The sequence below is a fragment of the Rhinolophus sinicus genome, linkage group LG01, assembly GCF_036562045.2.
Source record: "Rhinolophus sinicus isolate RSC01 linkage group LG01, ASM3656204v1, whole genome shotgun sequence".
In the NCBI taxonomy this organism is placed as follows: Eukaryota; Metazoa; Chordata; class Mammalia; order Chiroptera; family Rhinolophidae; genus Rhinolophus; species Rhinolophus sinicus.
The window spans coordinates 202,663,360-202,679,514 of record NC_133751.1 but is presented as its reverse complement, the minus strand read 5'-3'; the positions used below and the strand labels follow the sequence as shown (position 1 = coordinate 202,679,514).

General features: G+C 43.7%; 1 long non-coding RNA gene and 1 pseudogene across 5 annotated transcripts; both read left to right on the top strand.

The window, feature by feature from the left end:
* Positions 1 to 531: 531 nt before the first annotated feature.
* Positions 532 to 7,488, top strand: LOC109451459 (uncharacterized). 5 transcript variants are annotated; one of them, XR_012490206.1, is made up of 4 exons: positions 532 to 631; positions 1,326 to 1,435; positions 3,859 to 4,014; positions 5,031 to 7,488. It is a non-coding gene; the product is annotated as an uncharacterized LOC109451459 (long non-coding RNA). The 5 variants fall into 5 exon arrangements; XR_002137983.2 differs by having other exon boundaries at positions 547 to 877; XR_012490203.1 differs by having other exon boundaries at positions 547 to 877; positions 1,323 to 1,435.
* On the top strand, positions 4,153 to 4,297 carry LOC141568140 (U2 spliceosomal RNA; annotated as a pseudogene).
* Positions 7,489 to 16,155: the final 8,667 nt, after the last annotated feature.

The following is a 16,155-nucleotide window of genomic DNA, read 5'->3' as shown; positions in this document are numbered from 1 at the left end:
TGACAGCTTCAGACGCAGGTGGGTCGCGAGGGCTGGTGCCGGGAGTCAGCTGGCCAATCCTTTAGTCCCACTGCCTGGGGGGATCTGGTCTGCGCTCCACCTCGCGTGGTAATGCTTGTCTCCTTGTCGGGTGAAAATGGCGATAGTACTAAGACACTGAGTGGGTGGCGGCCTAACCCGGTTAACAGATGTGAGCGCCTGGAACCGACCCTGGCTCACGACCCCACAATGAATGGCTGTTGTAATGACCGGTGTTCACTTTCTACCGCCCCACCGATAGGGAAGTGTCGGCCTGTGTGACCTCCCTCCAGGGCCGCGAACTTAGCCGGGGCTGCACCTGCTCCCGGGACAACGTGGGACGATCACCGGGCGCCCGGCGCGGACCAAGACAGCGGAACCACATCGTAACACACACGCCGGCTCAGACCCAAATGTTCGCTCTGAGCGCAGGCGCAGCACGTGCGGCCCTGGCTCGAGACCTGCCCCCGTTTTTAGGGTCGCGGCTCCGGATTGGCCCAGAGGCGGCGCGGGCTTTGATTGGCCGAGGGAATGACTAGCGTGACATCGCCTTCTGGGCTGTGTTCCTCCGGGGTCTCGAGTCTTGGGCCGCTACTAGAAGGGCGCTGCCTCTGTGAGCACTTCCCGGTCTCTGCGAGTTCCTCCTGGGCGTCCAGAGAGCGTCGCCTGCGCGCGGTGGCCCACAGGGCTCTGGGTGGGCGGGGCCGTACACCGGCGGTGGCCTTAGAAGGAGCATTCGTCCCGGACGAGACCGCGGGTTAACTTGGGAATTGATGGCTAGAGGTTCTGGCTGGAGACTCATTTGTGCTGTAAATATTGGGAAGCTGCTCCAGTTAACCTGAGTTCTCAGTCTGGAAAGGTAAAGACACTTGAGTTGTAGGTACAAATTTTCTTCCCGCCCGGGGCATTTATTTTGGCCCTGTATGCTTCCATTTGAGCAGTCGGTTGTGGAATTAATTTTTTAAAAATTCAGAGTCACTTGAAAACGCGTGATGAAGGAAACAGAGTAAGAGGAATTCCTGGAAGCTTCCCTTTTTTATCTTGAGGAGTTTCCATTTCTAAATCGTGGCAAAAGACAAGGTATGAGACACCTTACCTACAAACATATACCCAAAACTATATTTTTCTATGTATTTTCATAGTCACTGGTGTGAGTAAAAGATTCCAAATGAGAATAACGAGGATGAGGCCCAACACGAGTTTATTACAAATAGAAACTTACTGCAAATAGTAGAGGCAAACTGTGCATAGCATGGAATGTTTTAGCCCCTGTGATGTGCCTAAATAATCATGTCCATTTTAAGCAGGAAAATCAAAGTGAACTGAAGAAAATGAGTCTTTCCTTAAAGGAGATAGAAGATGGGGAAGATGAGATGTCAGAAGATAAAGACAATGGCAGTAGAGATGAGGTAATGAGGTATGGAGCACAGTAATTTACTGTCAATAATAAAAAATATGAGACAAACCCTGGCAGTCCTAAAAGAATAGATAAATTTGACTGCATTAATATAAAATATTTCTACAGGGTCAAAAAAATCCCATAAGCAAAGTCAAAAGACAAACCAGGAAAAAATATCTGTAATTCCTATCGAAACCTAGGGCTAATTTTGCTGATATATAAAGTGCACCTCACAAATTAGTAAGAAAAAGACTAACAACCCAGTAAAAATATTGGCAGATTACAAACTTCATAGAAAAGGAATTTTCTTTTAAACACAGGAAAAGATACTCCTCCTCATTCATAATAAAATAACTGTAAATTAAAACTATGCTGGGGTGCAACTTTTTACCTATCATATGTCCATGGATGAAAAAGTTTGTTACCACAGTATTGAAGAGGGTGTGGAGAAATTGGCATGCTCATACTTTGTTGACAAGTGAAATTGGAGAAATCTCTACAGAGATTAGCTATTTAGCAGGGTCTATCAGTTATAATCGCATGTACCAATTTATCTGGCAGTTCCACTCCTAAGAATTTATCCTCCAGACAGCCTCAGACAAGTGTGAAATAATGTTTTTCAATGTTGTTGGATGCACAATTAGAATAAACCTGAATATCTGTCGGTAGGAAACTGGTTAAAATTTTCTGGTAGATCCATAAGATATTATACTATGCAATTGTAAAGAGAAATGAAACAGCATCTGTGTACTGAGGGGAAATAATCTCCACTACACATTAGAAAGTGAAAAAGGCAACAGTATAGAACAGTGTATATAGTATTTTACTTTTTATGTAAAAACATAATGGAGGACACATCATACACAAAAATAACTCAAAATGGATCAAAGACTCAAATGTAAGAGTTAAAACTTAAAATTTAGAAGAAAATACAGCAGCAAATCTTTGTGATCTTGGGTTAGGGTATAGTGCAAGCAATAAAACAGAAGATGAAGAAGTTGGGCTTTATCAAAATTTAAAATGTTTGTACTTCAAAGGACACTACAAGTCAAAAGAAACTATTTTGGAAGAAAATATTGCACGTCATGTATTGGATAAGGGACTTGTAGTCAGAACATAAAAAGCACTCTTACAACTCAATAGTAAAAACACAACCCAATTGAAAGAGGAGAAGGATTTGAATGGATGTTTCTCCAAACAAGGTATACAAATGGCCAATGAGCACATGAAAAGATGCTCAACATTAGTCTTCAAGGAAATGCAAATCCAAACCATGATGTGATATCACTTCACACCTGTGAGAATGGCTATAATAAAAAAGACAGACAGTAACAAGTGTTGGCAAGGATGTGGAGAAATTGGAACGCTCATGCATTGCTGGAACGAATGTAATATAGTGTAGTTGCTTTGGAAAACAGTTTGGCAGTTTCTCAAAATATTAAACATAGAGTTGCCATATGGTTCAGCAATTCTTCTACTAGGGATCTACGCAAAAGAAATGAAAACGTGTATCTACACATTTCTACAAATGTTCATACCAGCTTTGTTCATAATAGCACAAAAGTATTAACTACCCAAAATGTCCATCAGCTGGTGAATGGATAAACAAAATGTGGTATTTCCATACGATGAAATATTATTCAGCCATAAAAAGGAGTGAAGTACTGATACATGCTACAACATGGAGGAATCTCAGAAACATAAGTCTAAGTGAAAGAAGCCAATGGTATACAGATACTCTATTATAAAGTTGTACTCCTGAAATTTATATAATGTTATTAACTAATATTATCCCAATAAATTTAAAAACATATTTTAAAAAAAGAAAGGAGGGGTGGTTGGTTAGCTCAGTTGGTTAGAGCATGGTGCTAATACTTAACACCGAGGTTGCCGGTTCGATCCCCACATGGGCCACGGTGAGCTGTGCCCTCCTTTGGGAAAAAGAAAAAAATGAAAAGAAAGGAGCCAGACACAAAAGATCACATATTTGTACAATCCGATTTATTTATAAGAAATGTCCAAAATAGGCAAATCTGTGGAGACAGAAAGCAGCATGGTAGGTGCCTGTGGCTGGGGGATGGGTGTGAGCTAGGGGAACATGAATGACTGCTGATGGATAAAAATCTTCCAAAATTCGACTGGTGATGGTGTACAATTCTGTAAATATACTGGAAACCATTGTACACTTTAAATGGGTGAATTTTATGTGAACTATCTCAATAAGGCTTTTTAAAAACTAGAGTGTGTGTTACATTTGCTTTTCTATGTGCAGCGTGTTGCCTCTAAGGCTAGAAATTGGACAGAAAGAAGACTTCACTGTATCCTTATCTACCTTTTGCATTTTGAATCTTGTATGTGCATTATTAATTCAGAAGACGAATAAATAAAGGTACTAAGTGTTGACTGATTTTCTTCTCTTCCCCCCACCCCCACAATTGCAGGATTGCCTATATTGACTTCAAGTCACAAGCCGATGCAGAGAGAGCCTTGGTAGAGAAGCAAGGAACAGAGATTGGTGGACTTGCCATAGTTGTGGGCTATGTTGGAGAGAAAAGCAAAGGTCAAGAAGACAGACGGAAAGAACAGAACCTGGAGAGGTAAGAGGTGCTGAAGCTCTGGAGATCGAGACTTGCCAGGGGTGGCAGCCGGCTTCCCCAGGGAGGAGCTGGCATAAAATTAGGGGCGCTTGGCATATTTAAGTGCAGCTTTCTCCCTGTATCAAAAATATGTAAGTCATCGCTTCTCGGCCTTTTGGCTAAGATCAAGTGTAAAAATATGTAAGTCATAATTATATCAAGTTAATGACTATTGTCCTAGTTAATTGTAACCTTGATGTCTGTAAAACAAATGGCACTTTGAGATATATCTGTTTATTCCCCTTTTTGGGTACTCTCTTGAATTCTGTTTGAACAGCCTCTTAAGTTTTTTTTTTTTTTTTCAAGTGTGTTTTTCCAGGACCCATCAGCTCCAAGTCAAGTAGTTGTTTCAGTGTAGTTTTGGAGGGCACAGCTCACAGTGGCCCATGTGGGGATTGAACTGGCAACCTTGTTGTTAAGAGCACTGCACTCTACCCAACTGAGCTAACGGCCTGCCCCCTTGAACACCTCTTAAACCTGTGGTTTTGAAATTCTATATTTAATTCTTTTCAGACATTTAATTCTTTTCAAGTCAAGTTTTTTTCAGGTTTAAGCCAGAGACCCCAAACCAGTGTCCCTAATCTGTCTAATTTGATGGGTAGACATGGTGACTTTTACAGAATTTATGGGGGAAAAAATAATATATTATGAATGTTTTTTAAAAATCAAGATATTTCACATAAAAATCTGGATTTCAAACTCCTTTTGCTCCATCAGGAAATCTGGCAGACCTGGGGCTGCAGTCCTCCTTGTCTGCAGCCAAGTGGAGAGAAGCAGCTGCTTGCTGTCAGCTGGGCGTTTGCTCTGTTTGCTGCAGTTCCCACCATTTTCAAAGTTCTCCCCAACTCTGAAGGAGGGAACATCCTACCTACACGTTGGAAAAATGGAGTTAATACTTTCTTCTTACAAAGTAGTTCTTTTTCCCTTAGCAAAGATGACATTTTAATGTTTCTAATATATTTTGTCTCTTTCAAAAGTGGGAAAACAAAAGATAGAACAAGAGAGCCACACGTTTCAAGAAAAATGGGAGCGAACTTATTTTTTCATGGAAGTGAAGAATGTTCCTACATGTTTAATATGCAAATAAAGTCTGTCTGTGTCAAAAGAATATAACCTAAGATGCCATTATGAAACAAACCATAGTAAGAACCATGATGGATATACGGAAAAGATGCGTGATAAAAAACTTAATGACGCCGTACTCCTAAGACCAAGGTCGTCGTTTCGATTCCCACATTGGCCAGTGAGCTGCTCCCTCTACAACTAAGATTGTAGCTGGGCAACTAAGATTGTGAACAATAGCTTTCCCTGGAGCTGGGCTGCGTCGGGTGTCTGTCGTGGGCATCCTTGGTAGACACAGTGAGCGGTTAGGCTGGGCGGGGAAGGACTCCCAGTCACTCATAGCTGAGTTTCCTTCTGTGGAGACGCAGAGTCAAGAGTGGGACGAAGCAATCCTCCAAGGCCATGATCCCCAAGGCAACAGGAGGACTGAGGGGTACTGCCCCCAAGGAGCCCGATGTCCTTTCTCAGGATGAGGGGGAGGTGAGTTCCCCAGGGGAGGAAGGAGCCAGCACCACTGCGGCTGGAAAGGAAGTGACTGAAGAGAAGGTGACAGGGACCCCCGACTGCGAGGGAGATAAAAAGGCCCGAGAGAAGATTGCTGTGTATCCTTCTAGTAAGACCGCGGACATCAGCCTGCTGTAGCAGGACTGCCACCCTTGCAAGTCTCTGTGACCCTCTCAGACCCTCCTGCCCCGGGGAGGGGAGACGTCCCGGTAGCCAGGTGCCCCGAACTTCTGGAAGGAGCCGCCCTGCCTCCTGCTTCCTTCCTGCGTGGCAGAGGCCCTGAGGTGGAGAGCAAGGAGGGAAGGCCCAGGGACTGGGTCCCCCAGCTCCTGAGGAAGCTCTGGCTGGGCTGGTACCCAGCATCTGATATCCCCAAGACTCAGAACCACGAATAACAAACTACAATTAAAAAAAAAAAAACTTAATGAAATGAACTGAAATTTCAACATGATTTGCTTTTGAATGTGACTAAAATAATGCTGCTGATGCTGCTATGAAATGTAGTTATGTATTAAGTGAGAAAATTGCCTGGGTCTCAAAACCGTTTACAGATGGCGAGTTTATAAAGGAATGTCTGTTGAGTGCTGCAGAAATTATGTGTCCTGAACAGAGACAAGCCTTTGCCATTATAAGACTAACTGGTAATATTGCTGCACAGCACGTTGATGATATGACCGAGGGCTTGCAGCACAAGTTACAAGAGAAAGCAAAACCATTTGTGGCTTTCTCCATGGCAGCTCATGAAAGCACTTATATAAATAATGTTCCAGTTAGCTGCATTTAATCGTGGTGTTGATGAAACTTTTGATGTGACTGAGGAACTTTTGGACGTGGTACCCCTGACAGGCACAACATCAGGAAATGAATTATTTTTATGTGTTGAGAAAAGTCTTAAAAAATTTAATGTAGACTGGTCAAAATTAGTAAGTGTTAGCACAGATGGTAATTCCACGATGGTTGGTGTTAAACAACTTGTTACAAAACTTAAATCTAGAGTGTCGGGGCTTTGCAAAGACACAGAACTTAAATCTGTGAACGGCCGCATTCTCCAGGAATCCCTTTGTGCTAAAAAGTTAAAAATGGATCATGTCATGGGCATAGTAATTTACACCATAACCTGGATACGTTCCCATGGCTCAAACCACAGAAAATTCCGTGCTTTGTTCAATGAGTTAGATGCACAATATGAAAGGCTGTTCTGCTCCATGGAACTTAAGTGGATGAGTCGAGGTGTGGTGCTAAGGCAGTTGTTTGAAGAAATTGATTTTTTCATAGCTTCTAAAGGAAAATCTGTGCCTCAGCTTACCAGCAAAGATTGGATCAAAGACCTAACCTTTTTGGTTGACATTATGACTTATCTAAACATGTTGGATATTTCTCTGCAAAGGTGTTCATAAGTGGTTACACAAATGTATGATTCAGTTCGCTCTTTCCTAGCAAAATTGTGTCTTTGGAAATCTCTTGGCAAGGAACAATCTGGCCCACTTCCCTACACTCAAATTAGTTTCTGAAAATGAAAGTGATGGCCTGAACTATATTCCAAAAGTTAAAGAGTTGAAGACTAAATTCCAAAAAGGTTCTCTGATTTCAAGCTTTATGAAAATGAACTGATATTGTTCAGTTCCCCTTTCTCAATATTAATAATGTGAATGAAGAGCTTCAAATGGAGGTCATCGAATTGCAGTGCAACACTATACTAAAATCTAAATATGACGCTGTTGGAATCCCAGAATTCTACAAATATTTTGGTAAGGGTTACCCTAAGTGTAAAAACCACTGAGCAAAGATTCTGTCTGTGTTTGGAAGTACCTATGTTTGTGAGCAGCTGTTTTCTGTTATGAAACTAAATAAAACTAATTATTGCTCCCAGTTAAAGGATTCAAAGATAAATTCTCTCCTGCACATTGCTATGCAACATTCACAACCTAACGTTGATTGACACCTTGGCCATCAGAAACGAATGTCAGATTTTGGATTTCAAATCTAAGGCATAATAAATTATGAAACTTTGAATAATTATTTCTATTTCCAAATTATATTTTTTCAATGTCAAATTTAAAATATAATTTCTGGCATCATATGTTTATACCTTATAACATAAAATAAAGTTTGATTATACCCTGGCAGTTTATTTTTTCTATACTTTGCCTTTCTGGCCCTTCGAGTTATATGAGTTTATAAACCTCTGCCTTAAGACCATTTTTCCTAAAGGCACTCATGAGCCAGAGATGTGAACAGGGTGAATGGAATGTTTAGATACCTCATGCAACCCTGTCCCCACGGATGACAAACCTGCGAAAGTGATCGTGGGGCTCAGGCCAGAGTAACCCCCTTCCTTGGACAAAGCTGGGGTGGCATAGCCACTACTGGCCTCTGGGCTTCTCTTTTAGTGCTTCCATTTTGGATTTACACATTTCTATTGAAATTTGAATATTGTTGGTCAGCTCACAGTCAGTTATGTATGACCCAGGAGCCATTCTGTCTCTTACAGGTAGGGATGGACATTCCCTTGCATCTGGGCCACCCCAAAGGGATGCAGAATGGGTGTTGATGTGTTGGGGATGCAGAATTGGGTGTTGATGTGTTGGGGATGCAGAATGGGCTGTTGATGTGTGGAAGAGCTTAGGAGCATTTTTCCAGGGAGAAGGCCAATAACTGCTATCAGAGTCTTGAGGTCTGTGACCCAAAAGGTGTTTTTCCACTGTGAAATTGGGACATGACTGCTCACTGTGGCAGAAACTGTATCTTTTTTAAAAAATGGTCTAATTATAAAAATAATACAGTTATTGTAGAACATTTGGAGACTAAGGAAATAGAGGGAAAAACCTATAATCTCAACCACCAGAGGTGACCCCTGTAATATTTAGGCATGTTTTCTTTCTTTCAATTTTCTGTGCATTATTTTATATGGTTGAGTGCATTATACGTGGACCATTTTGAATTCTGCTTCCCTCTTCCTCATTCTCCCACTTAACAGTAAATCCTAAACGTCTGTCAGTCTTCCAAGCTCAAGGCTGAGTTTATTTGATTCTGTCAGGTGTGCACGGATGGGCCTTTGTCAGCCAGAGTGAGTTCTCTTGGCACCCCATGAGCCACAGGGTTGAGTTCCAAGTGTGAGATCCCTCTTCCGTTCTGCCAGGCTCTGAGACCAGAGGAAAGCCCTGCTGTCCAGGGAGGGAGAGGCAGATTGTACCTGATGACAGCCTCCCAGCAGAGGTCCTGGGACCACTAGTGAGTGTGAGCGAGCTCAACTGGAACAGCCACAGCAGAAAGGGAAATGGGAGGACTTTAGGACGGGGTCTGATTCTAAATTCATGGTTCCAGTCTTGGCTGGGCCCTCAGTGCTCCCTGAAAAGCTTCCATTTCCCTTGTCCCCTGTTCCTGTGATCCCCTATTCTCCCCTACAAGTCCAATAAAATCTACCACTCTTCTCTCATTCTCATTTGGTGACTTCACCTCCTAAAACAGAGCTGTTTGAGAAGAACCCTGTCACCCGACGTTCCTGTGTGCATTTACTTGCCTGGAACTGCACATCTCCCCTCGTTCTTTCCTGGCCTAAGGTACCTTCTCCTGCCCATGGCAACGAGGCTGGAATAAACACTGTGGTGTTGGAACGGGAAGCATCCCTGTGAACTAATGGTTTTCAAAATACAGACAGACAAATATAGATGTAGCCTTAGATATGCCAGTGTGTGTACATACATTCCCTAACTCTGTCCACTGAGAGGGCTTAAAAGTCCTAACATCCAGTGCCAATGAATTAACCCAGCCCCGCGATCTTGGTGGCTAATGCCATTTTTCAATAAAGGGCACCAGGACTCCTTGAAGAATTGGCTATTTCCAGGGCCACAACAAGGAAATAGAAGACAAGCCTCCAACATCTTGTGCCAGAAGGTAAGAAAGGAGTCAAACAATGGGGTCATGTCCATGGATACAGGAGGCAACTTGAATGACTTTTCTCTCTGTCCTCCGTGAACACAGCGGCTTTTCCTTTCCTGCTCTATCCTCAAGGCCTCTTACTGGCTCACTCACCCCCTCCCTCACCTCACTCCTGCCCTTTGCCCCAGCTCCCCTCATCGAAGGTCACCCTGAAGCAGTTCTCCTTTTCCAGGTGGCTCCTGGCAAGGCCTCTGTGCCCAGTCTTGACAAAGCTCCTGGGCACCATCGCTTCCTCTGAAAAACAGATCGCCGTTACCCTTCCCCAGAATGTTGCATTGTGGGAATGGACAGGAAGCCTCAGCTGAAGGCTGGCCCTGGAGCGATTGGTTCCTGCTCGGTCCTCACTGCCGCGCCTGCCTGCTCTCCAGATGGGCCTACTGCCCGTGTGCAGTCAGCCTCTGTTTACCTGTCAAGTGAGGATTTCCTGCCTGCTCCTAGTCCTGGCTGGACCCCTGACCAGGACCCAGCACCAGCAGTCTGCTGGCCCTACCCCAGGCCACCTATGGAGTCTTCGTTCTCCCCCTGTAAGGTCCTCATGCTCCCCCTGGAAAGTCCCCGTGCCCCCATGTAGGATCCCCATCTTCTCTCCAGGCTTCCCAGCAGGTGGTGAGCTGTTGGAGACAAGCATGACCAGGAGCCCCAGGAAGGCCGAGCAAAGGCACAGCAAAGGGAAGGGTCCAGCATATTAATGGCAAAAAGCAGTGAGGAGGATCCCCAGGCAGTATGAGTCCTGCCCCCACACCATAATTTTGGGGCCTAGTGTGAAATGAAAATGCAGGGCTCCTGTTCAACAACTAATAAGGTTTCAAGATGGCAATAGCAGAGCACTGAAGCAATCCCAGGGCCCTTGTAAGTGTGGGTTGCATGCCCAAGAAGCCAGCCCTGCTGCCACCCGAGAGTCGGCGTTCCCAAGAAAGCACAGCTGCTGTAGGATCTGGCTGCAGAGGCCCAGCCGTGTTCACCCAGCGCGGGCTCCTGGGCTGAGCCAGAACCAGGAATCGCCTCGACCCTGCCACCTGCTGGCCACCCCGGGCCACTGCACCTCCCTCCAGAAAGAAGAACTTGGGTAAGCAGAAAAGTGGCTTGGTGATCGCTAGGTGACCCAGCCTCCTTTCCTTTCACTGAGAAAACAGCTGGGGGGTGGGGAGGGAGACCACGAGCTCTTACAGTCTCAGCCTGAATGGCATCTCCTCAACAAGGCATTTTGTCAATTGTGAATAATGCTAGTAGGCACATTCATGTACAAGTTTTTGTATGGACATGTTTTCATTTTTCTTGGCTATACACCTAGGAGTGGATTTGCAGGATTATATGGCAGCTCCATATTTAACCATTTGAGGAACTGCCAGACTATTTTCCAAAGCAGCTGCACTATTTTACATTTCCATCAACAGTGTACAAGGGTTCAGCGCTTGTTATTTATGTTTTTGATTATAGCCATCCTACTGGTGTGAAGATGTACTGCATTGTGGTTTTGATTTGCATTTCCCTGATGACTGGCGATATTGAGCATCTTTTCATGTGCTTATTCACAAATATATTTGTTACATCTTCTTTGGCAAATGTCTGTCCAAATCCTTGCTCATTTTTTAATTGGATATTTTATTTTTGTTGTTTTTGAGTTTTAGGAATACTTTATATATTCTGGATATTAACCCATTGTGTGTGTTGTCTTTTTACTTTTTTTTATTTTAAAGATTTTATTGGGGAAGGGGAACAGGACTTTATTGGGGAACAGTGTGTACTTCCGGGACTTTTTCCAAGTCAAGTTGTCCTTTCAGTCTTAGTTGTGGAGGGCACAGCTCAGCTCCTGGTGCAGTTGCTGTTGTTAGTTGCAGGGGGCGCAGCCCACCATCCCTTGCAGGAGTCGAGGAGTCGAACTGGCAACCTTGTGGTTGAGCGCCTGTGCTCCAACCAACTGAGCCATCTGGACACCCAGGAGCTGAGTGGCAGCTCATTGACTTGATTCTAGTTGCAGAGGGCGCAGCTCGTTGGCCCATGTGGGGATCGAACTGGCAGCCCTGTTGCCCAGAGCTCCCGCTCTAACCTACTGAGCCACCCATCCGCCTGTCTTTTCACTTTCTTGATAGTGTTCTTCGCACCATGAAAGGTTTTATTTTGATGAAGTCCAATGTATCTATTTTTTCTTTTGTTGTATATGCTTTTGGTGTTATATCTAGGAAACAATTGCCTATCCCCCACATCAGGAAGATTTATGCCTATGTTTTTTTCCTAAGAGTTTTATAGTTTTAGCTGTTACATTTAGGTCATTGATCCACTAATTTTTGTATATGGTAGAGATAGGAGTCCAATTTCATTCTTTTCATATGGATATCTAGTTGTCCCAGCACCATTTGTTGAAAACATTGTTTCCCCATTCAATTATCTTGATACCTTTGTCAAAATCAATTTACCATGAACGTATGGGTTTATTTCTGGATTTTCAGATCTATTCCATTGATTTATGAGTCTATCCTTATGCCAGGACCACACAGTCTTGATTACCACAGCTTTTTGTAGTAAGTTTTGAAGTCAGGAAGTGTGTCTCCCGATTTTGTCCTTTTCTAATAGTGTTTGGCTATTATGGGTCTCTTGAATTTTCATATAAATTTCAGGATCAACTTGTCAATTTTTGCAAAAGCAGGCAGCTGGAATTTTGATAGGGATTGTGTTGAATCTGGAGATCAATTCGGGAAGTTTTTGCCATCTTAACTAAATTAAGGCTTCTAATCCATGACCACAGGATTTCTTTCAGTGATGTTTTGTAGTTTTCAGTGTACAACTATTGCATTCTTTTGTTAAATTTATTCCTAAAAAAATTTTTTTCTTTTTTTTAACATTTACTTCTTTTTTAAAACCTTATTTATTTACTTATTTACTTACTTACTTATTTTAAGTGTGTTTTTCCAGCACCCATCAGCTCTAAGTCAAGCAGTTGTTTCAATCTAGTTGTGGAGAGCGTAGCTCACACTGGTCCATGCGGGGATCAAACTAGCAACCCTGGTGTTACGAGCATTGTGCTCTAACCAACTGAGCTGACCGGTTGCCTCGTTTTATTCTTTTTGATGCTAGTGTGAATGGAATTGTTTTCTTAATTCCATTTTTGACTGTTTATGGTTATTGTATAGCATATATTTGATTTTTGCATATTGATCTTCTTTCCTGCAATCTTGCTGAACTTTTCATTAGCTCTAATAATTTTTTTTTGGTGTGAATCCTGATGGATTTTCTATATATAATGTGTCATCTGCAAGTAGAGATAGTTTTACTTCTTCCTTTCCAAACTGGGTGCCTTCCTGGATAGAGCCTCCAGTACAAAGTTGAATAGAAGTGGTGAGAGCAGACATCTTTGTCTTATTTCTGATCTTAGGGGAAACGTTTCAGTCTTTCACCATTGAGTATGATGTTAGCTGTAGATTTTTTTACACACCCTTTACCAGATTGAGGAAGTGCCCTTCTATTTCTTTGTTGAGTGTTTTTATCATGAAAGGGTGTGCATTTTGTGAAATGCTTTTTCTGCATCTATTGAGATGAGTATATGGCTTTTGTCCTTTTATAGTTGACACACTGTTAAAAGCAGTTACCTCTGTAGGGTGGATGATTAGGAACTAGGAAAATGGGAGACAGGAGTGCAAGAGAGACTTTTTCCTGTCTCTCCTTTCTATTTTTTGGTTTCTTGAATGAATCTCTTATTCAAAAAATGAAGCTATCTTTTTAAAAATTGTGGTAACATAAGCATAATATAAAATTTACCATCTTTATGATTTTTAGGTGTACAGTTCAGTAGTGTTAAGTATACCCACATTGTTGTGAAATCTCCAGAACTTTTTTGTCTTGCCAAACTGAAACTCTATACCCATTAAACAACAGCTTCCCGTTCCTCCTCTTGCTAGCCCTCTGGCAACCACCAGTCTACTTACTGTATCTATGAACTGACTATTCTAGATGCCTCCTTATAAGTGAAATCATACAGTATTTGTCTTTCTGTGACTTGCTTATCTCATTTAGCATAATGTCTGTAAAGTTCATTCATATTTTAGCATGTGTTAGAATTTTCTTTTCTTAAAGGCTGAATAATATTCCATTGTGTGTGTGCGTATGACACATTTTGTTTATCCATTCACTCATTGCAGGACATTTGGAACCTTTTGGCTGTTGTGAATAATAGCCAAACCTGACTATTGAACATGGGTGTGCAAATATCTTTGAGACCCTGCTTTCAATTCTTTTGGATATATACCCAGAAATGGTATTGCTGGATCATATGGTAGTTTTATTTTTAATTTTTTGAGGAAGCGCGATATTGTTTTCCATAGCAGCTGCACCATTTTCCATTTCTACCAACAGTGCGCAAGGATTCCAATTTCTCTACATTCTCACCAACACTTGTTTTTTGTTTGTTTGTTTGATAGTAGTCGTCCTAAGGGTGTGAGGTACAAATTTTAAAAGTTCAGGTTTCTGAATCTACAAAGCTGAGATCCAGACCCTCAGCTACTTTCAACTTCACCTTCTTTCAATTCCTCTCTGCAGAGGGGCAGGGTGAGGACAACAGGAGGACTGGACGGGAATAGAGGCTGAGGCCCCAGGAACAGCGGGGATTCTAGAAAGACAGTACCTGGCTGGAAAGTGTGCCCAGCTCAGGCAAGGTGGCCATGGGCTAGGGTTAGACTGGAGGACTTGGAGGGATCTCAGTCTGGAATACCCGAGTTCCTGAGATCTCCCTCGCTAATCCTGGAGTTCCTCCATTAACTCTAAGCCATCATTCACAGAATTGGCATTTATTGAGCACCAACTGTTTGCTGACACTGTGTAGAGCCTTGGGTTAAAGGGATGAATTCCACATGACCTCAAGAAGTATGTGTGTGTGGCAGCTGGTACTTTAGGAGCATAGAGGAGTACCCAATCCAGTCTGAGAATAACAGGAAGACGCCAGGAAGAGGTGGCTGAGTCCTGAAGGTGGATCAGGAGGCCAGATATGGGGGAGCTTGTCTCAGGCAGGAGGAGCATAGGAGAAGGTGCAGGTGGGACAGAGCCCCAGAGGGCCCACTGGGGGAAGGCCAATAGTCCAGTTGGCTGAAACCTGGAAGTCCCAGCAGGGCACAGGACCAGGACTAGTATGGGGCAAGGGGGGCAGTTGCCTTGGTTGCAAAATTTAAGGCCCAAAACTCAGTAATCAATATAATATTTTAATGCAAGTGCTTTTTGTTTTGTTTTGTTTTTTTCCCCCTTTCTTCCGCTGCCCCCCGCCCCCACTCCGTTCAAGACATTGTTTCTCAGTCTAGTTGTGTAGGACACAGCTTCTTGGCCCATGCTGGTGTTATGAGCCTTGCGCTCCCCCGGGCTGAGGCAGTCGGTCGCTGGTCGTTGGTCGGCCGCTCACAGCAGCTCCCGGCAGCTCTCGCCAGCTGTGGGCCACTCATGATGGCTGCCGCCCACACACGCTGGCCACCGGCCACTCATGGCAGCACACAGTATCCCATGGCAGCACACAGAAGCCCGTGGCAGCTCACGCCAACCTCCAGCTGCTCACCGCAGCCCAGTTCCAGGGAGTACTGTTGTTCACAATCTTAGCTGTAGAGGGTGCAGCTCACTGGCCCATGTGGGAATCGAACTGGCGGCCTTTGGCGTTAGGAGCTTGGCGCTCCAACCGCCTCAGCCACCGGGCCAGCCCAATGCAAGGTTTTAAAATCAAAATTAATGCAAAAAAATCTGTAATGAACAAAATATCAAGTTTTCGTAAATATCAGATCAACTACAGTGCTGTACTGAGCCACATGGGAGCCTAAGACAAAAGGAATGTCAGTGATACTGATCCTATGTTTATTTAAAATCTTGATTTTGCGGGCTAGCCTGGTGGCCCAGGCGGTTGGAGCTCCTCCATGCTCCTAACTCCGAGGGCTGCCGGTTGGATTCCCACATGGGCCAGTGGGCTCTCTGGTCCCGCAGGGATGGTGGACTCCGCCCCCTGCAACTAAGATTGAACACGGCACCTTGAGTTGAACTGCCGCTGAGCTCCTGGATGGCTCAGGTTGGTTGGAGCGCGTCCTCTCAACCACAAGGTTGCCGGTTCAACTCCCGCAAGGGATGGTGCGCTGCATCCCCTGCAACTAGCAACAGCAACTGGACCTGGAGCTGAGCTGTGCCCTTCACAACTAAGACTGAAAGGACAACAACTTGACTTGGGAAAAAAAAAAGTCCTGGAAGTACACACTGTTCCCCAATAAAGTCCTGTTCCCCCCCAAAAAAATCTTGATTTTGCGTTCATCATGGATTTTTCACATTACTTTAAAAAATTGCACAGAAATATTATTTATCTTGATTACTGAGTTGTGGGTGTCCCTTAAACTTTGTGCCTGAGACAAATACCTCACTTACCTTACCTCTCTGCAGTGGGAAGTGGGTTATAAATGCTGAGCTAAGGCACTTGGATTTTCTCCTGCCGGCTACAAGAAGTCATTAAAACCTTTTCATTATTAAATGTGTTTGTAGCTGTTGATTTCAAAAACTGATGTGGCTACAGTGTGGTAGATTAGGTAGAGGGGCAAGGCTGGTGTGAGGGAGGCCAACTCAGCATTGCTGCGTTAAGCCAGCCAGGCA